The sequence below is a fragment of the Macaca nemestrina genome, chromosome 15 (genome assembly GCF_043159975.1).
Source record: "Macaca nemestrina isolate mMacNem1 chromosome 15, mMacNem.hap1, whole genome shotgun sequence".
In the NCBI taxonomy this organism is placed as follows: domain Eukaryota; kingdom Metazoa; phylum Chordata; class Mammalia; order Primates; family Cercopithecidae; genus Macaca; species Macaca nemestrina.
Window position 1 is genome coordinate 84,031,823 of NC_092139.1, and position 22,657 is coordinate 84,054,479.

At 40.8% G+C, this 22,657-nt stretch overlaps 1 protein-coding gene across 19 annotated transcripts in view; it reads left to right on the forward strand.

The window, feature by feature from the left end:
* Positions 1 to 22,657, forward strand: part of LOC139358657 (acyl-coenzyme A synthetase ACSM3, mitochondrial-like) — a 145,026-nt gene that overhangs the window by 11,189 nt on the left and 111,180 nt on the right. For 12 of the 19 annotated variants that reach the window (XR_011613858.1, XR_011613852.1, XR_011613856.1 and 9 more), the window contains exons 3-5: positions 8,567 to 9,362; positions 9,700 to 9,844; positions 11,132 to 11,340. The exons of 1 other annotated variant lie outside the window; for it this stretch is intronic. The gene's annotated coding sequence lies outside the window, so the exon portion shown is untranslated. The remainder of the gene's footprint in view (positions 1 to 8,566; positions 9,363 to 9,699; positions 9,845 to 11,131; positions 11,341 to 22,657) is intronic. 6 more of the 19 variants (XR_011613853.1, XR_011613862.1, XR_011613857.1 and 3 more) reach the window with 5 other exon arrangements.

The following is a 22,657-nucleotide window of genomic DNA, read 5'->3' on the forward strand; positions in this document are numbered from 1 at the left end:
AGCGCAGGGCAAAATGGAGCCCACAGTGATTACAGCTCCAAGCAAGGTGGAACTCAGAGCACATGTTGCTCAGAGTAAGTTGAGCTCCAACCACTTGGTGTTCAGAGCAAAATGGAGCCGGAAGTGATTGGAGCTCCCAGCAAGATGGAGCTTAGAGTGATTGGATCTCCCAGCAAGATGGAGCTTGGCGTAGCTGGATCTCTGACTAGATGGAGCTCTGAGTAAGATGAATGTCTATGCAGCTGGTGCTCACAGCAAGATAGTGCTTGGAGTGATTGGAGCTCCAAGCAAGATGGAGCTTGGAGCAGTGGAGATCTGAGCAAGATGGAGCTTGGAGTAGATAGAGCTTGGAACAAGGAACTCCAAGCAAGATGGAGCTTGCAGCAGGTGTTTCTCAGTGTAAGACGGAACTCAGGGAAGATATGCTCAGAGAAAGATTGATCTCAGAGTGATTGGCACTACAAACATTGCTCTGAGCCATTAGATCTCTGAGCAAGATGGAACTCTGAACTCCAAGCAAGCTGGAGTTCAGAAAAGATGTTGCTTAGAGTAAGATGGTGCTCCGAGCAGATCGTGCTCAAAGCAAGATGGAGCTCAGAGTGATTGGAGCTCCAAAGAAGCTGGACCTCAGAGCAGATGGAGTTTGGAAGAGATGTTGCTTAGAGAGTAAGATGGAGCTCAAAGCAAGACGGAGGTTGGAGCAGATGTTGCTTGGAGTATGATGGAACTCGGAGCAGTTGGAGCTCTGAGCAGATGGAGCTATAAGCAAGATGGAGCTCAGAGGAGATAGAACTTTGAGAAACATGGAGCTCTGAGCGAGATGGAACTCAGAGCAGATGGAGCTCTGAGGGAGTTGGAGTTTGGAGCAGATGGAGCTCTGAGCATGATGGCACTTTGAGATGGAACTCAGAGCAGATGGAGCTCCAAGCAATATGATGCTATGATTAAGATGTAGCTTGGAGCAGATGAAGCTCAGAGCAGATGGTGCTTGGAGCAAGATAGACCTTAGAGCAGATGCAACTCTGAGCAGGATGGATCTCAGATCACATGGAGCTCTGATCAAGATGGAGTCCTTATCAAGGTTTAGGTTGGAGCAGATGGAGCTCAGAGCAAAAAGCGCTTAGCATAAGATAGAGCTTGGAGTGATTGGACCTCTGAGCAAGATGGAGTTTGGAGCAGATGAAGCTCCAAGCAAGACAGCTGGGAGCAGATGGATCTTGGAGCCACATGGAGCTTGGAGCAAGATGAACCTCTCAGTAGATGGAGACACATCATTTGTGGTAGATTTCATTCACTCATGGTGACTTTTTAAACAACACATTATTTAGACATCATTTGGCGCCAGGTCTGACCTGCAGATGCTGGCCGAGGGACAGATGAAGTAATGTATGCAGACATTTTTGCTGGATCGATGGCTAGGGGACTGGGCCACTCACAGACACTGAGGAGGGTGCCGTAAAGAGTCACAGAAGCCACAGCCCTAACAAGCCAGAGCTGTGGGCATTTATTTAGTATACATTTAATGACAAAGGCATTGAGTCAGCACAACTTGTGGGTAATTAACATGGTTGCCTCCCACACACAGACACACTTCAGAGAGAGAAGTTGTGCGTGTGGATGGTTAAATGCCAGGTTCCAAGGCCTAAGTAAACTAACTTACCTAGATCAATTCCCTTACACTTCCTTGTTTTCTACCCTGAGAGAATTCAGCTGCCTTCAGCCAAATCCTCTTTTGAAGCTTTTGCAAAACCTCCTGGCCTTTCAAGAAGGTTTGCATCTTTTTCCTGTAATTTCTCCCACCACCCTGATCGATCTCCTGCATCTCCCCCTTTTCTGTTTTTTTTTTTTTTTTTTTTTTGCATCAGGTTTTTTGATTGAAGAGTACAGATGTGTGAAGCAACAGGTTGGTCAGGCACAGAAGTTATAACTCATATTCCAGCTTTTCATCATAGAATTAGTAAATAACATAAGATGAACATAAGTATAATCAGTAACATTCTTTTTCAATCAAGGATTGACCCTCAGGAGTGGGAGTCTATCCAGGAGAGATGTTCTCACACATTCTTCCATATGACTGTTTGTTGGGTGTGTAGAGCTATGGCATTTAGGGATTCTAGAATTTTAGTTTTAAGTTGCCTTATGTCTGCTGTTAAATTATCATATAAGGTTCCCCAGAGGTGTTGTTTCACCTCATCCCAACTAAATATTGATTGATTCCAAGGTAGAGAGGTCACACAGATATGCTTATGCTCCAAGTCACAGTTTAATTCCCGTTGGAATGCCAGTGCATCTTGCCACTCCCCTACATATTCTGAGACAGCTTGGAGGGCTTGCAGGCATGCAAGAATCTTTTGATCTACACCCTGCTGTAAGAGAAACTCATTAGACATATTTCTTTCTAAGTTATCTACAAAGGTAGCTGTTTGTACTGATTCAGTAATGGAGGCCACAGCAACACTAGCAGTTGCCAGTATGACTATGACTGAGAATATAAAGGCTCTAAGTGTGCCTGTGAATCTTTTGTGTCTGACCTGGGACACGGTATGTTCTAAGGTGGCAAGAGCAGAGGAACCTTGCCATTCGTGTGTCAAATTGGTAGGAATGCTTCAGATTGTCTCTTTAATACCATGACACTAGTAATATTTAAATTAGATATATTGTAATTAGTGGTGCATGAGGCAAACCAAGCCTGTCCTTGCACTCAGGTCACAAACATGGAGTTTTGGGGTGTAATGGAAATATTGATCCCATAAGGAAAACATACGGATGGCTAGTGCAAATGAGGCACTGATCTGTGTGATTATGAATAAAGGTTATAGTATAACTGTTACTTCAATTATGATATGTCGCATGCCAGGTGTTAAGGGAGGTGCTAAGATGTCCCAGGCACCATAAAGTGTCTTGGGATGGCATGGACTCGACTTGGGATCTGGCATATCCCATCCCCCCATCAGCCCAAATTATAGGGGAACAAGACGTGGCTACAAAATTCAAAATTGTGATTGATGCCATGATGGATGCTGACATCAGTATGGTTGCTCTGCAAATGGCAGTAGAGGCTCCAGTCTAAGATGTTATAATTGCCTAACTGGAGGCTATAGGCTTACCCCCTGTGACAGACCTACCAGCCAAAGTGGAATCCGTTACTTTCCTGCCTACATTCTTTAGCACAGGAAGGAATGTTGGGGGAAGTGGCATTGGTTGCATTGCCCGGTTTAAGGCTACCTGCAACCAAGAATGTTAAGGCATTTCCTTTGCCATAACGTAGCCACAATTGTATTTGGGCAGGTACACAATAAGGGTTAGAACTATTATAACTTACACACAGTGAGAGGATAGTGGAATAATATGTAGTGTTACCTGGCACCTTAGTCAATGTGTGCTATTAATGAAGGACCCCACTGTAGGTAAAGTCAATCCCTCCTAGCCAAGCAGTTACATTATTAGAGGCTGAGAAGGGGGTGTCTGCCCAAGTAACAGGCTGGAAAAAAAAGGCAGATCTAAGAGGTGAGCCCAATAGAGTGTAGCAAGTATGAGTTGCAGGCAAAATGAAAGCATAAAAAGGATCAATACCCTATGCAATGTACAATGAAGAGCATAGCAAGGAACAGATTATCTGGAGCAAATGGTGTCTGTGTCTAGAGCAGGATTCACTTAGCCTCCTGAGTTGTCTTCTTCAGCATCTCCCAGGTGGTGTCCAGGGCTTGTGTTGTCTGAGGAAGCTGCATCATCCGGGGCTGCGGGTCTTGCAGGGTCATTTTCTTCATTTCTGGTACCAGGTTGGATCCTAGCCACACCATAGTATAGTTTGATGTGTCGTGCTGGAATCCAAAGAGGATCTGAGGGATTTCCTCTTCCCCATGTTAGCAAATCATTTGGACCACACCATTCATTAATGTTTACATCTTTTCATAAAACTGTGGGTTTTATGTCTTGAGAGATTTTAGCAAAGTGCTTTTCTACAGCTGACTGAAATTTATTTAAACTTAAACAATTAAAGGTAAACAAGGCTTGTGCCAATAGTGTTGCAGGATCCTTACTCATATTCCCCCTTTGTAGTTTTTAAGCATAGTTTTAAAGGTGGGATGGACACGTTCTATGGCCTGTCCTTGGGGATTATATGGGATACCTGTGGAATGTTGGATGTTCCACGTGTGACAAAATTGTTTAACTTGTGAGCTGGCATAAGCCGGATCATTGTCAGTTTTAATTTTTGTGGGCCACCCTATAAACGCAAAAGTTAAAAGAAGATGTTTAATGACATATTTGGTGGACTCTCCAGGAAAAGCATGTGCACTAATTAGGTGAGAATTGATATCAATGGATACATATGCATATCCTAGTTTTCCAAATTCAGGGACGTGTGTAACATCTGTTTGCCATAACTGATTAGGTTCTAGTCCTCTAGGGTTAACACCCATTGAAGGAGGAGACATGCCTGTGAGCTGGCAATCTGGGCATTGCAGGATAATTTGTTTAGCTAGTCTTTGGGTAAGTTGGAATTGTTTAGTTAAGTTCCTCCAATTTTGGTGGAAATATGGATGCAATTGGGTGGCTTGGTTAAGCAGTGACGCCATAACTTGCAGTCTGCTTGATCATTGACATGAACTAGTGGGCCAGGCAGTAAGCTGTGGGCTCAAATATGTGTGATAAAAATAGGAGGTGTACATTGATCTAGCCATTGCTGAAGTCGCAGAAAAAGTGCAGACAGTGTGGGCTCGAGAGTAGACTTAATGAGGGCTGTCACAAGGTTCCGCAATAGAGTAAGCAGAGTCACTAACAATATTGATAGGCTGAGTAAACGTCTCCAGGGCCAATATGAAGGCTCCAACCTCAGCTCTCTGAGTGCTAGTAAATCCAGAACGAGTGAGGAAATTATGTGATCTCCACCAAATAGCTGCTTTTCCATTTTTACCAGAGCCATCAGTAAAAAGCATTAAAGCATTAGGTATGGGGGAGTGAACTACTTTGTAGGCACAACTACAGGAGTATGAGATAAGAACTGAATTAGTTTGTCAGCAGGGAGGGCATGCTCTATATGACCTGCATAATGAGAGAGTACTATCTGAAGATCTAGATAGGGGCAATGCTGCTTCAAATTGCCTTTCGCACAGAGGAATTCTGATGACATCAGAGTCATAACCTAGCAACTGATTGCATCACTTGTGGCCTGAATAGATGACTTTATTAACTAGCTGGTTATAGGGAGATAGGGTTTTAGTCCCTGTATGTGAGCAAAAAACCCATTCTAGGAAGCGTAGCCCTGGAGCCATCTGGCCTGTTAATCCTATTGCAGAATGTTTGGTAGGATAAACAAACAATTGAACTGAATATTTTGGGTCTGTGTGATCTAGTTGCCTCTGAGAAATAGCTTGGTCTAGTTCCTCCATTTCCCTTTTTGCTGCAGGAGTTAAATACCTGGGAGAGTTTAGGGCTGTATTGCCCTTTATGATAGAAAACAGGTTTTGCAACTTAATCAGTAGTTATACCCAAGCCAAATAATATTGCCTAGTAATTTTTGATAATCATTTAAGATATGTAAGTTGCTAGTATTTAACCTTTTGAGGTCTTACTGACCAAGAAGTTAGTATGGATCCAAAAAATTTTCAAGGAGAGGACATTTGTACTTTTTCAGGTGCTGTGATTAAACCTCATAACTGTGTATTCTTTATGACAGAGGCATGCAGACTTAAAAATACTGGCTCTGTTGGGGCTGCCAGTAATATGTCATCCATAAAATGAATAATAATCTTGCAATTAGGAAATTCTTTTCTACTGGGGAGCAAAGCCTGATTTACGTGATACTGACACATGGTATGACTGTTTAGCATTCCTTGAGGAAGCATTTTACCATGAAATCAGCTAGCTGCTCTTTCACTGTTGATAGCTGGTATAGTAAATGCAAATTTTTCTCTGTCCTGTTCTGCAAGGGGAATAGTATAAAAGCAGTCTTTTAAGTCAATAATGACTATAGGCCAAACTTGAGGAATCACTATGGGGGAAGGGAGGTCCTGTTAAAGGGGCCCCATAGGTTGCAAACTAGCATTGATAGCCCGTAAGTTATGCAAACGTCTCCACTTGCTAGACTTTTTGGGAATTTTGAAAATGGGCAAATTCCAAGGGCTGTTTGATGGTTCTGTATGGCTGTCTCTTAATTGCTCCTCAATTAATTCATGGGCTCATTGTAATTTCTCTCCCTTTAAAGGCTACTTTTCTACCCAAATAGGATTTAGAGAGAACCACGTTAGGGGTAGGGGAGGGATCATAACAGTGGCCATTATTAGAAAGGGGTCTGCCGAGTGACCCCCCCTCATTGGGCTAATAGGCCCCATGCCCAAAGGTTAACAGAAATGGACATGATTAGAGGTTGTATAACTGCTTTTCTTCCCTCTGAATCACAACATGTTAGGGGGGGTGTGTTCTGCTTGGCTGTATGCGCTTCCCTGATGCCAACAATTTTTTGTTCCTGAGTGACCCAAGGCCAAGTTTCTGGCCAATTTTGATCACTAGTGATCGAAAAGTCCACCCTTGTGTCCAATAAGCCAATAAAATTTTATTTCCAATTTTTAAGGTAATCATCGGTCTCTGATCAGTGATTAATTGGTTCCATTATATTCCTGTGGCTCCTGTGCTTCCACAACTTCCCTTTCCCCTTTCCTTTCCCTGGGTGTTGGAGACCCAGTATGGTAAAAATAGTAACTGAGCTGTCTTTAATCCAGGGGGAAAGACTATGCAGACCTTTACATTCCATCATAACTAATATCTCCCCTTGATAATCACTACAGTTACCCCAGTGAGCACACTGATTCCTTTACTGGTTAGGATTGATCGCCCTAACCAGGACTAATCCCGCTGTTCGCAGAGGCAGTGGGCCGAAGATTCCAGCTGGAACCCTTTTAGGGCCTTCTGCTTCTTTTAGCACTAATTCTTTGGGCAGAGTAAGTCCAATCCTTTGCTGCCAGTGGTGGCTGCTGTGAGAGAGAGGACTGTGGGCTTTCCATCCAATCGAGGAAAGTCACTGACATTGCCCCAGTTTGGAGCAGGGACTAGGGCCAGCCCCTCATGAAGTTTCCCTCCAGATTACTTAGGGTGTTGCCATTTTTATGAAATTTGGACCTGCATTGATTTGCCCAATGTTTTGCCTTTTTACATTGGGGGCACAGAGAAGGAGGTTCTTTTCCTGAGTTACCTTGGTCTCTACTATTGGGGCATTCCCTCTTCGTATGACCTGGCTCTCCACATAGAAAACAATTTGGGTTTTTCTCCCTTTTCACTTTAGGGGGTCTTAATGCCATAGCTAATATTTGTATATTTGTGTATTTCGGTCCCCACCGGTTGACATGCTCGTATAAGTTCCCTGACTGTGGCTGCCTTTCCTCTGATTGCCTGCATTACTTGCTGACAGTTGATGTTAGCATTTTCATAAGCCGATTGCAACAATAAGATATCAGTGGCCTGGGCATGACTAATTTGTCTCTTAATTTCCTGGGTTAATCGATTGATAAATTCTACAACTGGCCCTGAGGCCCTTGTCGAACATTTATAAAAGATCCCTCTTGAACTCTGCTTTCAGGAATTCGGTCCCAAGCCCTGACAGCGCACACAGACACTTCTGTATAGGCTTGGGGAACAAAATTTAGTTGTTATACCTTGGCATGGGGACTCCTCCCCTGGAGCATAGCAGCTGTTATGTCTTGCTTGGCCACTTGATTCTGGTTGGCTTGTTCTCACAACTCATCATATTCTGCCTTCCACAGGAGGAATTGGCTGGGCTCTGTTTTAGCTAGCACTGACCAGTTCTATGGGGTCATGTGGTAGTTGTCTGCTATGGCTTCAATTATTCCTTTTGTAAATGGGCTAGTGGCTCCTTTTTGTTTAATGCGTTTTCTTATCTCTTTATAAGTGTCAAAAGAAATGGGTTCATATACCTGATTGCCTTGTTGATCTTGCATTACCGGGCAGGGTAAGAGCTCCCCTTCTAATGCCGCTTGCCTAAGACAGGGTCCCAGAGCTGTAGTGTATCCCTTGTATTTTTTCCAGTTGTATTGGTGGAGGGGGCTCAGGCAAAACCTCCATTTCCTCTTTGTTATTTTTGCCTGGTAATGGCTGGGCTGAGGGAGAAGGAGGAGGTGGTAAGTTAGGTGATGGTTCCTCTTCCGTTCCCTTTTTGGACTCTTCTTTGTAGAGCAGGACCAAAGCAGCCCTGACTAAGGCCTGTAACATTAGAGATGTTACTGGGAGCTGTTGCCTTTGTGTATGATGTTGTTTAAGATTTCACTCCACTTGTTCCCAGAGCTCTACATCTAGCGTGCCTTCTTTCGGAAACCATGGGTTATGGGAAACAACAGTTTGTATTAGGTACCTTAATTGAGCCTGCGAAACCGAGGCCTCACTAATTTTAAGCAACTGTTTCAATACTTTTATATACTGTTGCTGCCGAGCTGATAACTGTTGCCCCATGATGAAACCCTAGCCTGAACAATTTCCTCAAACTTGGAAATCCCAAGCGGGCACCAGTGACTTATTGACTTACTGACTGCACAGTCTCTTCACCTTCATTTTCAAGGATTCCATCGTGATTTGTTGCAGCTTTCCTCACACGGGCACTGCCTGCCAGATCTGACCTGCAGACCGTCGCCAAGCAGTGGATGAAAAAATGTACGCAGACAGGTTTTTTGCCTGGGCCACTGGCTAGGGGACTGGGCCACTCACAAACACCAAGAAGGGTGCTGTAAAGAGTCACAGAAGCCACAGCCCTGACAAGCCAGCGCTGTGGGAATTTATTTAGTACAGATTTAATGACAAAGGCTTTGAGTCAACCACAACTTGTGGGTAATTAAGATGGTCTGCTCGCCACCAGAGAGAGCAGTCCTGCAAGTGGATGATTAAAGGCCAGGTTCTGGCCTTTAATCAAACTAACTTATCTAGATCAATTCCCTTACACTTCCTTGTTATCTACCCTGAGAGAATTCAGCTGCCGTCAGCCAAATCCTCTTTTGAAAAGCTTTTGCAAAACCTCCTGGCCTTCCAAGAAGGTTTGCATCTTTTTCCTAAAATTTCTCCCACCACCCTGACCAATCTCCTACAATTTGGGGAAAAAAATAAACACTTAGCATTTGTCTTTTGCAATCTTCACAGAAGGAAATTCTAGCAGATTTTAGTATCAAACTTCTAGTGAAGGAGCAGACCATATCTTTGTTGGGTATGTGTGTTATGATCCCAGTCCTAGAATCACCTTGCAGTGGAAAGTTTAATGACAGTTTAGAGGTCTCAACAGAATACATAATCCAAGAGAAGACTTAAGGAATCCTACCTCAAGCTCATTGTCTTCAGATATCAGAATGGAGAACTACTTTTCCAAGGTTAGTTATAGCATCTCTTTTCTTTTGGTTTTCGGATTTCTAATATAATTCTTGTATTTTTGTGTTAACAGATCAGGGCAGGTTCAGGACCACATTAGAGACCTTATAAACCAGACCTCTCACCTTTAGGAAAGGGCTACTAAGGGTTGGCTCTGCTGGGGTGTCTCCTGCTCTTCACTCTCAGCTCTCCCCTTTAATGGGATCCCTGACCTCTATCTTCCTTCTCCTTTTGGGGCCTTGCTTTCTCAATCTTTTCAGTTTATTTGCTCCCACCGAGAAACCATCAGACTTCAAATAGTTTTTTGATGGGGATATTAACCTCTTTCTTTCCCTCCAGGACAACCAAGTCCCTGCATATCTCCTCTGGACACCACAGGTTAAACCTTCCAAGAGATAGCAACAATTGTCAAAACCTCTTCACCTTGATAGCAAGGAAGGAGGAAGGACCCTGAAGACCTTTGATGCCCCCTTTTCAGCAGCAGGTAGCTACAGAGAATGACCTCTGCCCCGTCTCCCAAAAGATTTGTGGGTCCCAACTCCTTGAGGGAGAAATGCAAGAGTAGACAGATATGAGCAGGCAAGAGGGGGAGGTATCCATGTTGGAAAAAATGCTCTGGAACACCTTTTAGGATGCCCAGTACTCATTCCTTGGTCGAACTGTCAGAATATTGTTAACTAGATCCTGATAAGGAAGGAAAAAGGCAAAAGGGGAATTCCTGAGAACTGAGCAGGCACAATGAGTACAAAATTGATGGCTATACCTTCCTGGGATTGTGATAGTAAGCAGTGCCACCATTAGATAATAAGCAGTGCCACCATTGATCACTGGTTCCCATGCATGTGCATTAATCACAGTAAGGGAGGATCCCCCAAACTTTGATGACAACTGGGTAAAGAAAGAACTGAGACAATAGAAGATCACAATGCAAAATGTCTTCGGGGTGTTTCCAGCAGGGTTAGCCTATCACTTGGAGTGTACTTGTACTTCCCCAATAAAACTCTTGCTTGCTTTACAAATTGGTCTTTTGGGTAAATTCTTTTTTCCAAAAAAACAACCAAGGATCACCCAGATCGGTAACATCATCATGTGATTTCACTCAGTAAGAGTCTTTCTGAGGATCTCAAAGTGAATCCAATAATAACAAGGCGTATGAATTATAGAGTTGGTAAGGAATAAAATAGTTCAACTATGCTTGACTTATTTAAAAAATTGTCTAAGGTATGACTATTTTTCAAGTTGGGGAAAATCACAAAAGCCAGGTGCAGTGGTGTACAGCTATAGTCCCAGCTACTCCAAAAGATCACTTGAGCCCAGGAGTTCAAGGCTGTAGTGTGAAATGATGGTGCCAGTGAATAGCCACTGTATCCTGTCACTGCACTCTGAGCAACGTAGCAGCCCTGTCCCTTGAAAAGATTGCAATTATAAAACATTTGTTTCAACAAAAATAATTTGAAACTTTTTGGGTCTCATTATTATTTTAAAAATTCAGTCAATGCACTTTAACTTATAGTTTTGATGGTGTTTTTATGATCTCCTTAACACCCAGAAAAGTATTGTAGGCCCATGTTAAATGAGGCCTCAACCTTCTTTCTTTATCTTGTTTCGTATCCTAGCACAAAATAGAAGAGCAAATCTAATGTTTTTAAGAAAGCACTGCAGCAGATAACTTAAAAAAGAACAAATTAAATGGTTGTTCTAGTACATAAATTGTAAACTCCTATCTAGCTGATTTTTAAAAATCATATTGCTTTGTGTTATTTCTCTGCAGAAATGAGAAGATGAGAATATAAGTGCTTTAGAGTCATGAAATGTTGCCAATGGGTGAAAAAAGAAAACGAAAAATAATTTTGTAACCGTTAAGCATGATGAAAATGTAAATGTCAGCTTTTACCAGCAAAATCAGGTAGTAAGTCATTTTACAAGATGACAGTGAAAGAGTATACAAATGAAGATGTAGTGCCAGAGAATATTTTTGAGGTAAGTGGTATTTATTTTTAGTATTTCTAGATAACTTGAAAAATTGTTTATTTTAAACTTAATGTAGTAGTTCCAAGGTGTAGACTTGGTTTCCTTGTGAGATATTGGTTTGCCAAGTCATGTTAGACATAATAAAAGACGTAAAATCATTCTGTCGAGATACAAAGATGTGATTCCATAATCACTGCAGGATGCCTTGGAAGATTTCTAATATAGTTGCTGTCTACCAAATTCTTAAGTTACAGAAAGAAGATGCTTTCTAGAGTTGCCAGTAAGTGTAAGTTGATTTTAAACAGTGATGAACTTTCTGAATGCCTCTTTTATGTTGGATGTTATTTTCAAACAGCTAAAAGCCATTGTTTCATTCTGTGATGAGCTAAAGGATGACATAACAACAAGCAGTCAATGAAGATATCCAGAGAGTAATGCATGAATATTGTGTCTATCCAGTGCTTTTAGACTGCTTCTTGCAAATGGCATTTGTCATGCCCACAAGAACCAGAAAGATAGAAGAAAAAGCTGTTTTTCCACCAAAGATTGGCAAAAATCTGGAGAGGAAAGTGGGTATATACATCAAGGTCATCTATAGAAAACCATTTTGAAGTGTAAAGTGTGTGGGTTCTTTACAGACAAATATGGTTCCATGCTATGAAGACTAGAACAGATTGTGTTCATGTATAGTAAACAAACACAATCTAATGATAACTTGCTTCTAGAAAATGTGGAAGCCAATGTCACAATTCAGGTGCTTCAAAACTGTGGTGAAATGCCTCCACGAATTGCTTTAGGCAACGTATTTGAAATAGCTAAATATTTGCCTTATGACTCTAAGTATACTGGGTTTCAGAAATGAAAAACAAGTGAGATGGGAGAGTAGGTGATACAATGAAGATTTAAATCAAGGATTTTATTATATTTTCTTCTTGTGGAGAATTCAAACACTAAATAAAGATACCCCAGGAACACTTTAATACCTTACAACATGCTGCACAAACTATTTTCAAAGCATTTTAGCCACCAGAGAAAACTCCTCAAATACCTCAAATCCATCAGTATCTTCAATCATGCTTGCTTCTGAGTAATTCTCTCAACAAGCCATATAATAAAGGGGGCTCTCTGGCCTTGAAATAGTGGGGTTTTTTTCCTACAGAAAGGAGATTGTTCTGTTGTGATTATTTTATTGAGAAGTCCAATTTCTGAGCCATTAAAAAATGCAGGTTCCTGGAAAATCAGAATGAAGAATGCAGAATGATCAGACTACAATGTACTGTCAAAACTAGATTTCAAGAAATTATAGGAAAACTTTCCAAAGTTCCATCTCAAAAGAATTTATTTTTACTAAGAATTCCAAGATAAATTTAGTTTTATGGAAGATTTTTACGTGGATTTTACTCATTCTTCATCTCAGATATCAACAGATCAGTGTATTACTTATTTAGCTAGTAAATGCATTAATATGAAACTCAGAGACATTCCAGTATCCACATTGCTTACACCCTTAGGCATAGATTCAATGTCAGCTATGACAATTGAAAGTAAGCTCTTTTGTAATCGAAAGGTTTAAATTCCTCCAGCCAAACTGCTTAATCCAGATGCAGCACTGCAAATGTTAAATTTTTTTTCTGGAAGAACAGTCAAATAAGACTTAAGATAGAAAACGAATGGCCACAACCTACGTGAAACTAAAAAAAAAAAAAGTGTGCAGCCTGCCAAATCAGAATGAAAACAAAAGAACAAGATTATAAACAAAATGCAATCAGACTTTCCTTACGCTTACCTAAAATTTTTTTCTTCTGAAAATTTCAAGCAATTTTGGTCAACATTAAATGGACAATGTAAACAAGTCTTTTGAATTTGTATGTGGCAGTAAACATTATATTAACTTTATTATGCAAGACAATCTAAAATTTTTGAGCAAAATTAGAAAATTAGTCTTCATTGATCAAAATAAAATTTGTTACATTTAATACATTCCGAATAAAATTGGTTATTATTGGTTTTTGGAGAATTTGTACAAAATTCCACCAAAAATAAATTATAAATTATTTCCAAATACCAAAATAAAATGAAGAATTTAGTCAGTTATTTTCACAAAGAAGGAAAATTTGGTTAATAGCAGAGAGTATCATCTCTATGATATTTGTGATTATTTGATCAATATTCTAAGATGGATACAATGGCAAGTAATTACAAAATTAAAAAGAATAACTGGTACCAGCCACTGCAAAAACCTACCAAATTGTAAAGAACATTGACACTATGAAGAAACTGCATCAACTGACGGGCAAAACAACCAGCTAGCATCGTAATGACAGGATCAGATTCACGCATAACAATATTAACCTTAAATGTAAACTAGCTAAATGCCCCAATTGAAACACATAGACTGGCAAATTAGATAAAGAGTCAAGACCCATCGGCATGCTGTATTCAGGAGACCCATCTCACGTGTAAAGACACAGGCTTAAAATAAAGGGATGAAGGAACATTTACCAAGCAAGTGGACAAGTGGAAAGCAAAACAAAAAAGTTGCAATCCCAATCTCTGATAAAAGAGACTTTAAACCAGCAAAGATCAAGAGGGACAAAGAAGGACATTACATAATGGTAAAGGGATCAATGCAACAAGAAAAGCTAACTATCCCAAATATATATGCACCCAATACAAGGAGCACACAGATTCATAAAGCAAGTTCTTAGAGATCTACAAAGAGACTTGGACTCCCACATAATAATAGTGGGAGACTTTAACACCCCACTATCAATATTAAACAGATCAAGACAGAAAATTAACAAAGATACTCAGGACTTGAACTCAGCTCTGGGCCAAGCAGACCTAATAGACATCTACAGAACTCTCGACCCCTAATCAACAGAATATACATTCTTCACAGCACCTCATCACATTTACTCTAAAATTGACCACATAATTGGAAGTGAAACACTCCTCAGAAAATGTAAAAGAATGGAAATCATAACAAACAGTCTCTCAGACCACAGGGCAACCAAACTAGAATTCAGGATTACTAAATGCCCACAAGAGAAAGCAGAAAAGATGTAAAATCGACACCCTAACATCAAAATTAAAAGAACTAGAGAAGCAAGGACAAGCAAATTCAAAAGCTAGCAGAAGACAAGAAGTAACTAAGATCAGAGCAGAACTGAATGAGATAGAGACATGACAAACCCATCAAAAAAAATCAATGGATCCAAGAGCTGGTTTTTTGGAAAGATCAACAAAATAGACGGCTAGCAGACTAAAAAGAGAAGAATCAAATAGATGCAATAAAAAATGACATAGGGAATATCACCACTGATCCCACAGAAATACAAACTACCATCAGAGAATAAACACCTCTATGCAAATGAACTACAAAAATCTAGAAGAGATGGATAAATTCTTGGATACATGTACACTCCCAAATCTAAACCAGGAAGAAGTCAAATCCCTGAATAAACCAATAACAAGTACTGAAATTGAGGCAGTAATTAATAGCCAGCAACCAAAAACAGTCGAGGACCAGAAGGATTAACAGCTGAATTCTACCAGAGATAGAGGAGCTGGTACCATTACTTCTGAAACTATTCCAAACAATAGAAGAAGAGGGAATCCTCCCTATCATTTTATGAGACCAGCATCATCCCGATACAAAAACCCAGAAGAGACACAACAAAAAAAATATTTCAGGCCAATATTACTGATGAACATTGATGCAAAAATCCTCAATAAAATACTGGCAAACCGAATCCAGGAGCACATCAAAATGCTTATCCACCATGGGCAAGTCGGATTCATACCTGGGATCCAAGGCTGGTTGAACATACACAAATCAATAAATGTAATCCATCACATAAACAGAACCAATGACAAAAACCACATGATTATCTCAATAGATGGAGAAAAGGACTTAACAAAATTCAACACCCCTTCATGCTAAAAAAAAACTCCCAATAAACTGGAAATCAGTGGAACGTATATCAAAATAATGAGCTATTTATGAAAAACCCACACCCAATGTCATACTGAATGGACAAAAACTGGAAGCATTCCCTTTGAAAACCAGCACAAGACAAGGATGCCCTCTCTCACCACTCCTATTCAGCATACTATTGGAAGTTCTGGCCAGGGCAATCAGTCAAAAGAAAGAAATGAAAGGTATTCAAATAGGAAGAGAGGAAGTCACTCTGTTTGCAGATGACATGATTGTGTGTTTAGAAAATCCCGTCTTCTCAGCCCAAAATCTCCTTAAGCTGATAAGCAACTTCAGCAAAGTCTCAGGATACAAAATCTATGTGCAAAAATCACAAGCATTCCTATACACCAATAACAGAGAGCAAAATCATGAGTGAACTCCCATTCACAGTTCCTACTAAGAGAAAAAAGTACCTAGGAATACACCTTACAAGGGATGTGAAGGACCTCTTCAAGGAGAACTATAAACCTCTGCACAAGGAAGTAAGAGAAGACACAAACAAATGGAAAAACATTCCATGCTCAAGGATAGGAAGTCAATATCGTGAAAATGAACTTACTGCCCAAAGGAATTTGTAGATTCAGTGCTATCCCCATCAAGCTGCCACTGACTTTTCTCACAGAATTGGAAAAAACTAAGCTCCATATGGAACCAAAAAAGAGCCCGCATAGCCAGGACAATCCTGGGCAAGAAGAACAAAGCTGGAGTCATCATGCTACCTGACTTTATATTACAAGGCTACAGTAACCAAAACAGCACGGTACTGGTACCACAACAGAGATACAGACCAATGGAACAGAACAGAGGCCTAAGAAATAACACCACACTTCTACCCCCATCTGATCTTTCACACACCTGACACAAGCAATGGAGAAGAGAATTCCCTATTTAATAAATGGTGTTGGGAAAACTGGCTAGCTGTATGCAAATAACTGAAACTGCACCCCTTCTTTACATCTTATACTAAAGTCAACTTGAGATGGATCAAAGACTTAAATGTGAGACCTAGGAACGTAAAAATCCTAGAAGAAAACTTGGGCAATACCATTCAGGACATAGGCATGAGCAAAGATGTCATGTCTAAAACACCAAAAGCAACGCCAACAAAAGCCAAAATTGACAAATGGAATCTCGTTAAACTAAAGAGCTTCTGCACAGCAAAAGCAACTACCATCAGGGTGAACAGGCCACCTACAGAATGGGAGAAAATTTTTACAATCTATCCATCTGACAAAGGGCTAATATCCAGAATCTACAAAGAACAAATAAACTTACAAGAAAAAATCAACCCCATCAAAAAGTGGGCAGAGGAAGTGAAGAGACACTTCTCAAAAGAAGACATTTATGCAGCCAACAGACATATGAAAAAATGTTCATCATCACTGGCCATAAGAGAAATGCAAATCAAAACCACAATGAGATACCATCTCATACCAGCTACAATGGTGATCATTAAAAATTCAGGAAACAGGTGCTGGAGAGTATGTGGAGAATTAGGAATGTTTTTTATACTGTTGGTGGGACTGTAAACTAGTTCAACCATTGTGGAAGACAATATGGCAATTCCTCAAGGATCTAGAACTAGAAATACCATTTGACCCAGCCATCCCATTGCTGGGTATATACCCAAAGGAGTATAAATCATGCTGCTATAAAGACACATGCACATGTATGCTTATTGTGACACTCTTCACAATAGGAAAGACTTGGAACCAACCCAAATGTCCACCAATGATAGACTGGATTAAGAAAATGTGGCACATGGTGGGGCAGTTCCAAGATGGCCAAAAAGGAACAGCTCCAGCCTCCAGCTCCCAGCTTCAGTGACACAGAAGACAGGTGATTTCTGCATTTCCAACTGAGGTACTGGGTTCATCTCACTGGGGCCTGTTGGACAGTGGGTACAGGACAGTGGGTGTGGCCCAACGAGCAAGAACCAAAGTAGGGCGAGGCATCGCCTCACCCAGGAAGCACAAGGGGGAAGGGAATTCCCTTTCCTAGCCAAGGGAAACCGTGACATACAACATCTGGAAAATCAGGTCACTCCCACCCTGATACTGTGCTTTACCAAGGGTCTTAGCAAACAGAACACCAGGAGATGAAATGCCACACCTGGCTCGGAGGGTCCCATGCCCACAGAGCCTCCCTCATTGCTAGCACAGCTATCTGAAATCTAAGTGCAAGGCGGCAGTGAGACTGGGGGAGGGGCGCCCACCATTACTGAGGCTTAATTAGGTAAAGTGGCCAGGAACTTCGAACTGGAAGGAACCCAGCACAGCTCAGGGAGGCCTTCCTTCCTCTGTAGACTCCACCTTTGGGGACAGGGCATAGCCAAACAAAAGGCAGCAGAAACCTCTGCAGATTTAAATGTCCCTGTCTGCTTTGAAGAGAGTGGTTCTCCCAGCATAGAGTTTGAGATCTGAAAATGAACAGACTGCCTGCTCAAGTGGGTCCCTGACCCCCGAGTAGCCTAACTGGGAGACACCCCCAACTAGGGGCAGACTGACACACCTCACACGGCTGGGTACCTCTCTGAGACGAAGCTTCCAGAGGAATGATCAGACGGCAACATTTGCTGTTCAGCAATATTCACTCTTCTGCAGCCTCTGCTGCTGATACACAGGCAGACAGGGTCTGGAGTGGACCTCAAGCAAACTCCAGCAGACCTACAGCTGAGGGTGCTGACTGTTAGAAGGAAAACTAACAAACAGAAAGGGCATCCACACCAAAACCCCATCTGTACATCACCATCATCAAAGACCAAAGGTAGATAAAACCACAAAGATGGGGAAAAAGCCATGCAGAAGAGCTGAAAATTCTACAAATCAGAGCATCTCTCCCCTTCAAAGAAACACAGCTCCTCGTCAGCAACGGAACAAAGTAGGATGGAGACTGACTTTTATGAGCTGAGAGAAGGCTTCAGGTGAACAAACTTCTCCGAGCTAATGGATAAAGTTTGAACCCAGAGCAAAGAAGCTGAAAACCGTGGAAAAAATTTGACGAATGGCTAACTAGATAACTGATATAGAGAAGTCCTTAAATGACCTGACAGAGCTGAAAACCATGACACGACAACTACGAGACAAATGCACAAACTTGAATAACCTACTCATTCAGCTGGAAGAAAGGGTATCAGTGATTGAAGATGAAATGAATGAAATGAAGCAAGAAGAGAAGTTTAGAGAAAAAAGTAAAAACAAATCACAAAGCCTCCAAGAAATATGGGACTATATGAAAACACCAAATCTGCATCTGATTGGTGTACCTGAAAGTGACGGGGAGAATGGAACCAAGTTGGAAAACACTCTGCAAGATGCTACGCAGGAGAACTTCCCCAACCTGGCAAGGTAGGCCAGAATTCAAATTCGGGAAATACAGAGAACAACACAAAGATAGTCCTCTAGAAGAGCAACTCCAAGACACGTAATTGTCAGATTCACCAAAGTTGAAATGAAGGAAAAAATGTTAACGGCAGCCAGAGAGAAAGGTCGGGTTACCCACAAAGGGAAGCCAATCAGACTAACAGCGGATCTATCGGCAGACACTCCACATGCCAGAAGAGAGTGGGGACCAATATTCAACACTCTTAAAGAATTTTAAACCCAGAATTTCATATCCAGTCAAACTAAGCTTCATAAGTGAAGGAGAAATAAAATCCTTTACAGACAAGCAAATGCTTAGAGATTTTGTCACCACCAGGCCTGCTCTACAAGAGATCCTGAAGGAAGCACTAAACATGGAGAGGAACAACTGGTACCACCCACTGCAAACACATGCCATAATGTAAAGACCATCAGTGCTAGGAAGAAACTACATCAACTAACAAGCAAAATAACCAGCTAACATCATAATGACAGGATCAAGTTCACACGTAACAATATTAACCTTAAATGTAAATGGGCTAAATGCTCCAATTAAAAGACACAGACTGGCAAATTGGATAAAGAGTCAAGACCCATCAGTGTACTGTATTCAGGAGACCCATCTCACATGCAGAGACACACATAGGCTCAAAATAAAGGGATGGAGGAAGATCTACCAAGCAAATGGAAAACAAAAAAAGGCAGGGGTTGCAATCCTCTTTGATAAAACAGACTTTAAACCAACAAAGATCATAAGAGACAAAGAAGGCTATTACATAGTGGTAAAGGGATCAATTCAACAAGAAGAGCTAACTGTCCTAAATATATATGCACCCAATACAGAAGCACCCAGATTCATAAACCAAGTCCTTAGAGACCTACAAAGACACTTAGACTCCCACACAATAATAATGGGAGACTTTAACACCCCACTGTCAACATTAGACAGATCAACAAGACAAAAAGTTAACAAGGATATCCAGGAATTGAACTCAACTCTGCACCAAGCGGACCTAATAGACATCTACAGAACTCTCCACCCCAAATCAACAGAATATACATTCTTCTCAGCACCACATTGCACTTATTCCAAAATTGACCACATAGTTGGAAGTAAAGCACTCCTCAGCAAATGTAAAACAACAGAAATGATAACAAACTGTCTCTCAGGCCACAGTGCAATCAAACTAGAACTCAGGATTAAGAAACTCACTGAAAACCGCTCAACTGCATGGAAACTGAACAACCTGCTCCTGAATGACTACTGGGTACATAACAAAAAGAAGGCAGAAATAAAGATGTTCTTTGAAACCAATGAGAACAAAGATACAACGTGCCAGAATCTCTGGGACATACTTAAAGTGGTGTGTAGAGGGAAATTTATAGCACTAAATGCCCACAAGAGAAAGCAGGAAAGATCTAAAATTGACACCCTAACATCACAATTAAAAGAACTCGAGAAGCAAGAGCAAACACATTCAAAAGCTAGCAGAAGTCAAGAAATAGAGCAGAACTGAACGAGATAGAGACACAAAAAAACCCTTCAAAAAAATCAATGAATCCAGAAGCTGGTTTTTTGAAAAGCTCAACAAAATTGATAGACCACTAGCAAGACTAATGAAGAAAACAGGGAGGAATCAAATAGACGCAATAAAAAATGATAAAGGGGATATCACCACCGACCCCACAGAAATTCGAAATACCATCAGAGAATACTATAAACACCTGTATGCAAATAAACTGGAAAACCTAGAAGAAATGGATAAATTCCTGGACACATACACTCTCCCAAGACTAAACCAGGAAGAAGTTGAATCCTTGAATAGACCAATAACAGGCTCTGAAATTGAGGCAATAATTAATAGCCTACCAACAAAAAAAGTAGAAGACCAGATAGATTCACAACTGAATTCTACCAGAGGTACAAGGAGGAGCTGCTACCATTCCTCTGAAACTATTCCAATCAATAGAAAAAGAGGGAATCCTCCCTATCATTTTATGAGGCCAGCATCATCCTGATACCAAAGCCTTGCAGAGACACAACAAAAAAAGAGAATTTTAGACCAGTATCCCTGATGAACATTGATGCAAAAATCCTCAATAAAATACTGGCAAACCAAATCCATCAGCACATCAAAGAGCTTATCCACCATGATCAAGTGGGCTTCATCCCTGGGATGCAAGGCTGGTTCAACATAGGCAAATCAATAAACATAATCCAGCATATAAACAACCAAAGACAAAAACCACATGATTATCTCAATAGATAGAGAAAAGGCCTTTGACAAAATTCAACATCTCTTCATGCTGAAAACTCAATAAATTCGGTATTGATGGAACGTATCTCAAAATAATAAGAGCTATTTATGACAAACCCACTGCCAATATCATACCGAATGGGCAAAAACTGGAAGCACTCCCCTTGAAAACTGGCACAAGACAGGGATGCCCTCTCTCACCACGCCTATTCAACATAGTGTTGGAAGTTCTGGCCAGGGCATTCAGGCAGGAGAAAGAAAGAAAGGGTATTCAATAAGAAAAGAGAAAGTCAAATTGTCCCTGTTTGCAGATGACATGATTGTATACTTAGAAAACCCCATAGTCTCAGCCCAAAAACTCCTTAAGCCAATAAGCAACTTCAGCAAAGTTTCAGGATACAAAATCAATGTGCAAAAATCACAAGCATTCTTATACACCAGTAACAGACAAACACAGAGCCAAATCATGAATGAACTTCTATTCACAGTAGCTTCAAAGAGAATAAAATACGTAGGAATCCAACCTACAAGGGATGTGAAGGACCTCTTCAAGGAGAACTACAAACCACTGCTCAATTAAAAGAGGACACAAGCAAATGGAAGTACATTCCATGCTCATGGGTAGGAAGAATAAATATTGTGAAAATGGCCGTACTGCCCAAGTTAATTTATAGATTCAATGCCATCCCCATCAAGCTACCAATGACTTTTTTCACAGAATTGGAAAAAACTACTTTAAAGTTCATATGGAACCAAAAAAGAGCCCACATTGCCAAGACAATCCTAAGCCAAAAGAACAAAGCTGAAAGCATCACGCTACCTGACTTCAAACTATACTAAAAGGCTACAGTAACCAAAACAGCATGGTACTGGTACCAAAACAGAGATCTAGACCAATGGAACAGAACAGAGCCCTCAGAAATAATGCCACACATATACAACCATCTGATCTTTGACAAACCTGACAAAAAACAAGAAATGGGGAAAGAATTCCCTATTTAATAAATGGTGCTGGGAAAACTGGGTAGCCATAAGTAGAAAGCTGAAACTGGATCCCTTCCTTACACTTTATACAAAAGTTATTTCAAGATACATGAAAGACTTAAAAGTTAGACCTAAAACCATAAAAACCCTAGAAGAAAACCTAGGCAATACCATTCAGGACATAGGCATGGGCAAGGACTTCATGTCTGAAACACCAAAAGCAAGAACAACAAAAGCCAAAATTGACAAATGGGATCTAATTAAACTAAAGAGCTTCTGCACAGCAAAGAAACTACCATCAGAGTGAACAGCCAACCTACAGAATGGGAGAAAATTTTTGCATTCTACTTATCTGACAAAGGGCTAGTATCCAGAACCTACAAAGAACTCAAACAAATTTACAAGAATAAAGCCCATCAAAAAGTGGGCAAAGGATATGAGCAGATACTTCTCAAAAGAAGACATTTATGCAGCCAACAGACACATGAAAAAATGCTCATCATCACTTGCCATCAGAGAAATGCAAATCAAAACCACAATGAGACACCATCTCACACCAGTTAGAATGGCGATCATTAAAAAGTCAGGAAACAGGTGCCAGAGAGGATGTGGAGAAATAGGAACACTTTTACACTGTTGGTGGGACTGTAAACTAGTTCAACCATTGTGGAAGACTGTGGCAATTCCTCAAGGATCTAGAACTAGAAATACTATTTGACCCAGCCATCCCACTACTGGTG